Raw genomic sequence first — 10,271 nt, 5'->3', positions numbered from 1 at the left:
TGTAGACTTGAGGATCCTGAAAACCATATTCAATTGACAGTATGGTAAAAAAAGTTTTCCCTGACCAATCCGCTGTTGTGAAACATTTCGACTCAAGTTCTTGTAAGAAAACTTTTTTTTTTTGTTTTTTGACAAAATACCTTTCCGAATTTTGCCATAAATTGGTATCTGGAGTATCGTTACAAACTCCGAACATAAGTATTCTTCAGATCGGACCTCTATAGTATAGAGCTGACGTATGAATTGCGCTATCCAAATCCCGATTGTTTTCTATCACATTATGCTAATGAAAATGCACTTGTGAAGGGTATAATAGCTTCGGTGTGGCCGAAATTGAATTTCTGTTTCCTTATATTCAGATCAGATTATAAAAATAAGGTATATATTTGCTTATTCCCAGAGCAGATAATCGAAATAAGGTTTTCATCAAGACTGTAGGCATGTCCAACCCCTTGAGAAGTTTACGACGATCGGAAAATTTTAGTCAAAAGAATATATTTTCATAGTTTACTTATCAACTATGTACTATTGGTGGTCTTCTTCAATACTTTTCATTATCGACTTATGTCATTTATGACACATACATTTCTATGCGGGATTTTTGGTAAATGTGGTGGCTTTATTGAAGAGAGTACCCTGTATCCAACGGAATTGGTGCAATGCACAATAGCATTATGAAAGTCCGCTTAGCTGCATACACACAGAAAATCTCTGACATATGCATGAACTTGCACTTGCGATTTGCTATGTGTGTATGTGTGTGTGCACTCCTGTGTCCCAATGTCAGAGCAATGCGATCCACACACAATATTCATGCAGTGCTTGTTCGTGGCACAAAAACATGGCGACATTTCCGCTTGCCTTTTCAACAAAGAACACACACACAGTGGAAACAAAGCGAAAGTGGCAAAGAAAAATAGGAATTAATCTACGGAAAAAATAACAGCAACGCACGAATGACTTTTAATTACATTTCAAAGCTTTATTTCGCTCTGGTTACGTTTTCTTGAACGGTCAAATGCATCATGCCACGAAAGAGTAAATAAAATGTAAAATGAAATTCATGACAAAAGCAGAAAACACTAAAAAAAAAAAACGGAGAAAAACAACACGAAATGAATTCAATAAAAGTGAGCTAGCAAGAAAATGCCAAAGGACAGTCGACCGTGCTTTGTACGTTTGTATGTATGTGTGTGGGAGTGTGTTTGATTGTGCGCAAATGCAGTGAATTGCAGGCGAACGACAGCCATTGAATGCAGTATTAAAATGCGACGGAATTGCTGTGTTGTTGTGTGTGCGCATGTGTGCTGTGGTCTGGCTGTGTTGGTGAAAGAGGAAGGAAGGCAGGAAATGAAATGGCGCTGACATGCCACTTGCCAACACGCAACAAAATGCCAACAATAATATGCACATTTATATGTATGTATGTATGCTTCATAAGTACATAAATACAAAGGCAAACATTTATTGCTTTCACATTCGTATGCGTGAAAATGTGTGGATAGGCCGAGCCACAAATTGACCTATCTGATTACGCGTTCATATTTGCAGCATATTAATGGCATGTAAGGATTGCCATTTGTTAAAATATGCGCCCGAATCAAAGGCAGAAATTTATTCCATAAACGAATTTTAATTTTATTCATTAATATGCAGTTGTAATTCCAATAAAGGAAATGCTTTAATATTTTTCTTTGGTCAGGTACTACTGTGGGCAAAAAATAGTAAAACTTTTTTATACAAATCTTGAGCGAAAGCCTATTCATCGAAATATTTCTTTTCTAGATTGGTATGACTGTCATGTCAGGTCAAAATAATCATTAGTGTTTAGTATACGCATGTGTTTCAGATGTACGTATAGTGCATTTGGCGATTTTCACGATGAGTGAAATTATTCAACAAAGATTTCTGCTGCCAAAATGTTCAAAATGTTGAAATCATTGATAATTATTTGTCGCGAACTAGTGTTTTTAATTGGTACAAAGTATTCAAAAACAGTCGAGAACACACTGACGACGAACCATGTCCGGGACAAACATCAACATCAAATGATTTCCACGTGCTATAAAATATGGTAATTGGTACTTGAGAATTTTATTAGCATCGGTGGAATATAAAAAGTATCGGTGAAAACCGTTTTAAAGAAACATTTGGGTCTAAGAAAAGTGGAAGCTCGATTATTTCCAAAATCAATAAATTTTTTCGAAAAACAGCGCCAAGTTAAAGACTTTGAAAAAATGCTTTCCAACTACTAGAATATCATAAAAGGCATGATTTCCAAACAATTCGATTATCGAGGTGTGGTTGACTACGAATTCCTTCCGGTCGGCCAAATTTGAGTGCTATGCGTCGTTTGCCCGAAGTTATTCGCGAAAAGGCCATAATCCGTTCGATAATTGTTGGTTTTTGGTTGGTTATCGTACATTGATTCTTCCTGAGTTTTTTGCCAAATTTTCAACAAATATCGTGCCGTAACCACCGTGTTCACCTAATTTAGCTCCGTGCGGTTTCTGGCTACCCAGCAAACTCAAACGACCGTTCCAGGATCTTCACTATGCGCATTGATGGCTATTCTGGTAATTGACTTTAACAATTACTTAGAGGATTTGAAAAACCGCTTACATTAGTGTACTGTAGCCAATAACCTTTGGAAGAGGACGACATAAATTTTGAATAAATTATGAATTTCTAAATTATGACCAAAGTCTTACAATTTTTTTCTCATAAAGTATTTTATTGAATACAGAAAGAAAGAGAAGCCTTTTTATACTCTCAACAGTCATTAAGTTTGCCACGATGTTTATAACACCCAGCAGGAAACGTCGGAGACCTTATAAAGGAGATATACAAATGATCAACCTTACGAACTTAGTCGATTTAGTCATGTTCACCTGTCCGTCCCTCTGTGTATGCGCGAAAATTTATCTCCAAGAAGCTTTTCAATCGTTGGAATCGCCAATATCGAAATACTATAGCATATAGCTGCATACAAACTAATCGATTAAATCCTTGTTTTGATAATTTGGTTTCTGCGAGATAGCCTTACAAAATTGACGTGGTCTATTTTCTACACCAACAGCGCGAAAAAACTGTACGAATCAGACTACTATAGCACATAGCTTCATACGAACTGATTAAACTCAAAATAAAGACCATTTTACAGCTATTTCTGTTGTGTGAAATGCAGCCGTTAAGGGGACTCTAGCACCGAACAGAGAGGTAACATTATTTCAGAGAAAATATACTTGTATATTAAGGATGTCAGAGAACAAAAATGTTTTTCTGGAAAGTGAACAAAGCTCGAAATACATTCGACCTGAATTTCAAAGCGGTTTACGATAACAAGCTTATCCTTTAGAATAGAACGATTAACAATAAACCACCATGGGTTTGCTGATTTTAGATAATATTCTGCTAAAGCGAACAAACGGCTAAAACGTCATAACATCGATTTGGATTATCTAACAATAGAAGTAGAGAAGCACCAAAGCTTATATGCAATTAAACTGAAAAACTATCGCAGTTTCACGGAAAAGAAATACAACAGGTGAGTTTATTGATCTTACCGTTCTAAACGAACTACTACTTTTAAAGCCAAAAGGTATTATCTATATATATCTTCTTGTCACCATCGACTTATTACTTTTCATGGAACATACATTATTTCTGGATAAAAATTACATCCATAAGTCTGCAGAGCAGCCAATTGTCAAATCGATCGATTTTCTGGATTCATGAGAGTGTCAATGCATAAAAAACACTTGAAAAAATAAGTCCAGAATGTTCTTTACTAAGAGCAGTGATTTTAAAGATTGCTTTGTCTGATACACTGATGAATTTCTTCAAAGCAAAAATCCAGAGCTCTCTGAATCATTTTTAATCATACTTGCTGTTATATTCTAGAGTAGTCACTTAGCCTTAGCATTCATAAAAAAACACCTCTTCCTATCCATATAGGATTAAAAGAAGACAATTAAACTTTCTTGAACATAAAAATATGATTTTTACATCTTATCGCCTCTAAAACTTCAATCCCTGGTATATACTATAACTTATTGGATAGTATACACTTAAGAATAGATGTGCCCATACGAACGGGAAAAATATTAACAATTCGTCCTCTGAACAGAACGTATAAGCACAAGTCCGGGTATTATTTGATCTTGAGCGTAATTCATACATACATATGTATATGCATGTCGAGAACGAGGAACTTTGTTTTGCGAACAACATCCTTTTGGATTAACTTCAATTCTGAACCAAAAACAGTTTCGCTAGTGAATACAAAGGATTAAAAAAAAATTCTTTTAACCAGTTTAATGACCTTATCTTGATTTTAAAATTTCAAATTTCATTTAATTATAAATATTAATCTACCACAAGAATTCAATATTTGAAAACCAATATGTCATTGTTGTCGTTTCAGGTTTTGATTGCATTATATTAAAAATATGAAGATAAATTTATTGTCATGAAAATGTTTGTGATTTATCTTGATTACTTTCTTCTAATCCAAAGAGTTTACAGCTTGCATTGTGTAACTATTTCCAAAATAAGAAAGAATAATTAATAACTATCTATTTGACTCATCTCATTTCAGTGGATTTCTTCATAACTTTTGCAATCGCTTTGTGCTTTCGAAGAAAAGAAGTCAATCACGACAAATAATTTTTCTTTCAAAACCACATACATTGAGGTACACAGTCTTACATCAACTCAAATACGTACATATTTCAATATACATATATATGTATGTATTCATGTAATATATACAAGCATACCTATATATCTTTGCTCAACAATTATCGCACGCTTCATCGCCTAACATGCCTTCATGCTTGCTCGCTTACTAACCTGGCTATAATCGAGCTTATCAGCTGTGTGATCTACTAAACGTGTCACGCACAATACACTAATCCCGCACTGCGGCCACTCGAAGAATGCATGACAAAAGAAATGACTTGAAAAGCAAACAACAACAACAACAACTAACAAAGGTAATTGCAACTGTAACTGAAAGGTTGACAATTGTAAGCGTCAAATGTCAAATTGTAATTAATTTTTGTCATCACAACAAACAAGCGGGAGAAAGGTTTGAATGCCACAGTTTGCGCACACCCACACCATGGAGACATACATGGGTACATAATATGAAATGAATTGGAAAAGCAAAGCGCTTCGTGCGGTGTGTTGGTGTGTGGCGAATGCAGCAGAAATTGGATTAATTGAAATTCCACAAGCATTTACGGGTGGCGGAAAACTAATCACGGCGCGCTTAGCATCGGATAAGACGCAACAGTCACAGCAAAAGAGTAGCCAACAAACATTGTTGGAGTATCGTATAGTACGTAAGACGGCAGTGGAGATGGTCTCAGTGGCTCGTTAAAAATCGATCACGCAACGACGGTTGATCGTCAAAGGCTGATATAATTTACGAGCTGCCTTTAAAACTGTCACAACTTGATGTGAGTTTCCACAACAACACAAGAATATGTATGGCTGGGCTTCATGTATAAATATGAATAGGGATATGCAGTAGTAAGTGACCTGTAGAAAAAAAATTTCCAAAGAATAAAAAACAATAGCGCTGGAGAAAAGAAGCATGGGTGGGTCGAAGCTAGGGGTGAAGTTTGAAGGGAGAGTTTACTGTAAAGAGCTATCCGTCAGTTTTAGCTTTAGGCTACCGAACTACTGTAGGATTTTTGAGGCAGAAGTGGCTGCTATTAAGGTGGCAGTAGACGTACTGCAGCGTCTTTTAGGCAGGTGAGGAGCAGTAATTTGCTCTCAAAGCTGGGAATGTTTGCCCTTACTAGAAATTGCATCAAGTTTTCACCAATGGAATTGGTTTGGAGTTCGGTCATAGCGGAATCACTGGCACCTGCAAAGCCGTTGGGCAATCAAGAGAGTGTAGTCTAGCAACGCTTTCATTCGAAGCGATACAAATTGGATCGGCTGGCGTTCTATCACTGGACCAATGGGCTTCTCGTGTGCATAGAAGGCGACGGTCTGCGACCCGATCCAGTGTGACTGCAATACCGTTTGCTCGACAGTCTTAACTTAACAGTCAAACTAAAGCCTTTTTCGTACTGTAGACTAATCACTGAACCATAGTCTTCCTATTTTATTTATTTTTTAAGGAAACATAATTTTATTAGATCATTAAGTCTTGAAATATAACTCTTAAAATCCATAAAGTTAATTGTACTCGCACATTCTTCTATGGAACCACTTTCCTACAGGGCCGTATAGAAAACTGAATCGCTTACGAGAAATGCATGACCAAAATCGACAATTTGATTGAAGAAAGACAATTTTCAAAAGTTTATATTTTTTTGGGTTTATGAAAGAAGAGCCGCAAGCGCACATATAATAGATACGCTGCAATTTTCTGCCTTTCCACTATTTGAATGTTTATGATGTTTCAAATTTTTGTGCGCCAGAAAACAGAAAACATTAATTGTTGTTGATTTTTACCAGAGATTTATGTCTTACATGCGATAATTAAATGTCACGCAGGTTGTGGGGCTCGCTCGTATTTTTGAGGTCATAAATTCTTTAGCACATTTTTTCGAACAAGATGTGCTAGAGCCACACTGATGGTTGCGATTACTTTTGAATTCATGAATTTATGAATTTCTGTTTGTTATTTGTTACTGTTTTCCACCGTTAACAATAACTCACTGATTGCATAACATAAGCACACATATAGTACATGAATACAAAATTTATTGAGTTTAGAAAAATATTTGTATTTTTGTGTGTAGTTGTGTATTTGCCTGGATTTGATGACCGTAATTCGGGTTTTGGTAGTTTTATAGCTTCTAGGCGCATTATTTATGACACTTGTGGCATAAAAATCGAAAAGTTTATTTTGTTTTTTAATTGCTTATGGATTCACTGGAAAGATATTTGTACTTCTATTACATTTTAATTGACGTTTCAAATGTGAATGTCAACAAGTGATTACAATACAAACTTAACGATATTTAATGAAACGGCAATCAAGTGACAAAAAAAAAAAAAAAATAACAAATTACAACTAGCATTGTCAGACTATGGAACTAGGTAAGGTTAGGTCCTACAGTGTATTAAGGTGCCATCTCCGTCCTACATGTGCAATTCACCCATGTAAATGAATAATGTGTTGCACGCAGGAGCCATGCCCTAACGCCAATTATTTATTTCAAAGTCGGCGCCAAATAAACCGCCTTTACACACTGAGCTATTTTCGAAGTTTTCCTATGTGAATTCTCATGTCGGCAGTCGTCTCGCCGACTTTTCTGCGCAGTTTTCAGCGAGAAGATCTTTAGGCGGCAGCATTAGTATAGTTCTCGGGGTGTCATTGGTGTGGTTTTTAGAGCTCCTGTTATTCACAGCCCTGCGAGCCGCTGAATGCTTTCCTTTGGCTTGCGGTAGGCAGATTTCCGTAAGCTTGTCATTGGCCTTACCATGAGCGAACTAGTCCGTAAAGCATCCAGAAAAATATTACATTTAGCTCGAAGAGCATGCTAAAGTTAATGATCTCAGCAGGACTTCTTCCATTTTATGTTAAAATGGTTGCTGCCGGTGAAAGTCGTCCAGAGTGCAAGAAAAACCAAATTCGGAGGACAAGGCTGTATGCAGTCATTTTTAGGTTGCGCATGCATTATTTTCATAGAATGCCTGGATCATAGTAAAACAATTAGCAAACAATATTATTGTGCATTATAAAATTAATTGGTTATCGATATTAAAAATAACATAACATTTCAAACCAAGAACTTTTTATCCTATATAGATACTCCTTTTGAACGACTTCAACTGACTACTTAAATGCCTTAGTTTTGTGATAATGCTAACTAGTTACTCCCTCAGCCCCTTCATAAAATTACAGTTACTACAGTTTGCAACTAGTCTTACTCTAAAATAAAAATAACACCAACGCGAGCCCTTGCGGGGATCGAACCCGCGACCTTTGGATTAGAAGTCCAATGTGCTATCCACTGCACCAAAGGGCCGATATAAAATAATTAAATAAATAAGTGAACAAAAACGATGAAAGTGAGTTATTTTACGAAAAAAAATGTGTTAGAAAAGATTATAAAAATTTTGATAAATCGAGTAGAGAACGATTGTAGAAACATAGAACAGAAAACTATATTGACACAACTGTTTTAGGGTTTACAAATTGGGTCACGATGCAAGAAACTGTTTGGCTATGCAAGCATATTTATTGTATTTTCACTTTTTAAAGTAAATATCAGAAGAGTTATTTCGTAACATCTGGCTTTGATAAACTACAGTAGGAGCTACGTGTATATTCAACTGTGGAGCATTGGACCCTGAAAAAGAAACAAGAATTGCGGATGTGCTGTCAAAAATCATGCCATAATAGACATGACATTTTATTCGAAGTACCACAACGTTGGGTTCACTAACGTTAACTCTTTAAAATGGAAAGTTTATTATTAATATTTATTATAAAATCTTCAAGAAATTGAAGCGACTAAGAATCATTCAGCTTCGATCTGTTTTGCTCATAAAAATGTGGCTCATTTCGTTCTACAGACTATACAATATATTGATGGGACTAGACTAGTTCCAGGCTCTCTCTATGTGGTTGAAATTTTCGCTTTATAGTTCATCATTATACAGGGTGGCTGATGAATTTTGCTACATTAAGGAACTCAAATAATAATTTTTTTTTCAGTGTATGGAATTCATTTTTCTTTTATTCATGGTAAAGATCATTCAATTTTATTAAATATAGCTTAATTAGTTTTAAAAATAATGGAATTTAGGGGGGGCATCCTGCTCGTTGATGCATTTGCGGCATCTTACCAAAAAGTTGTTCATTACTGCTTGGAGARTTGAGACAGGAATAGCCGCAATCGTTTCTCGAATGGATTGCCCTAGTTCATTCAAATTTGTTGATTTTGCTTTGTAGACTTCCTGTTTGCAAGAACCCCACAAGAAAAAATCAGGTGCAGTAAGGTCAGGCGACCTAGGTGGCCAACGGAATGTGGAGTTTCTAGATATCAGCTTATTGGGAAATTTTCGTCGCCATTCTGTCATGTTGGGCTATGTGAGGAGCTGCACCATCTTGCTGAAACCACACAGAGTTGAAGGAAATTCTCATTCGGCGTAATTCTGCATAGAAAAACTCTCTCAACATGCTCAAGTAACGATCTCCAGTAACCGTAATGTTGTGTGTTATGTGACCGTTTTCTTCGAAGCAGTATGGTCCGACAATGCAGCGTGATGAAATTGCACATGGAGTATCTGTGGGTTGGAAGCACTCCATATTCGACAATTTTGTTTGTTTATGTTGCCGAATAATATCAGTTGTGTATTTCCTACTACAGCTCTAACTAGTATTCACAGATGTCCGAAATTCTCGACGAACTCAAATATGCGGTCCTTGAAAGTTGACGAATCCACAAGAAATTTGGGAAAACAGTACTTTTGAAGTTTACTACTGCCAAACAGAGACAGATTTAAGAATGGGTCTAGTAAAAACCTTAATATATAATATTACATTATTAATTCAAAGTTTAGCATTTGTAATGAAAATATTAACAAATAAATAACTACATTCTTTAGCAGCGGAGAAATCTCAATATAAAATGAAGTTATGTTTTACTATATGTAGTAGATGCATATCATATGTTGCAAGCATTTTCATTGGGGGTCAAAGTCAAACTAATCAAATGTGAAACGGTCATGTTATCCACATGCAAGATTTACCATTTTTTCTGTTGTTATTGTGCTGTATGACTAACTGCGCTCCAACCACATGCATCGACAATCGCTGTGGAGCGCCGAGTCACCCACACGCCAAAGTCAAAGCAAATATTTCGACAATGCAATTTGCTACAATCGGCTGCGATAGGCGATAGAACAAGAGTACGGAAAGCAGCGCAAAAGCAACGGCTAAAAACAAGGTAACACAACAATAGCGCTGCTGCTTCGGGGTGCAATAACAACAATTACCATAACTGAAAATTGCCAACAAACTGGAAATGTGGCGCGTTGTTGCGACAAAGCAAACACACCATAAAGAATATATTGCTTAGAATTCAATGTCAGCAAATTTCTATCGCCAACGAAATTTCAACAATGTCTGATGGGGCAAACAGGCCCCACACAAATTTACGAGTACATATCAATGTATGTGTGTAGGTGCATGACGAGCGATAACTATGGATTTGCCATGCGCGGCGGTCAGTGCGCTTGCCACCGAAGGCAATATTGTGTATCGTGCGCTGTTGATCACTACTTGCGAGCGAGGC

General features: G+C 36.4%; 1 non-coding gene across 1 annotated transcript; it reads right to left on the bottom strand.

The window, feature by feature from the left end:
• Nucleotides 1-7,924: 7,924 nt before the first annotated feature.
• Trnar-ucu lies at nucleotides 7,925-7,997 on the bottom strand. The gene has a single exon. It is a non-coding gene; the product is annotated as a tRNA-Arg (tRNA).
• Between the last annotated feature and the right edge of the window lie 2,274 nt (nucleotides 7,998-10,271).

The sequence above is a fragment of the Bactrocera latifrons genome, unplaced genomic scaffold, assembly GCF_001853355.1.
Source record: "Bactrocera latifrons isolate USDA-ARS-PBARC rearing strain unplaced genomic scaffold, ASM185335v1 scaffold_116, whole genome shotgun sequence".
In the NCBI taxonomy this organism is placed as follows: domain Eukaryota; kingdom Metazoa; phylum Arthropoda; class Insecta; order Diptera; family Tephritidae; genus Bactrocera; species Bactrocera latifrons.
The sequence above is the reverse complement of the archived record's forward strand: the minus strand, read 5'-3'. Positions and strand labels throughout refer to the sequence as shown.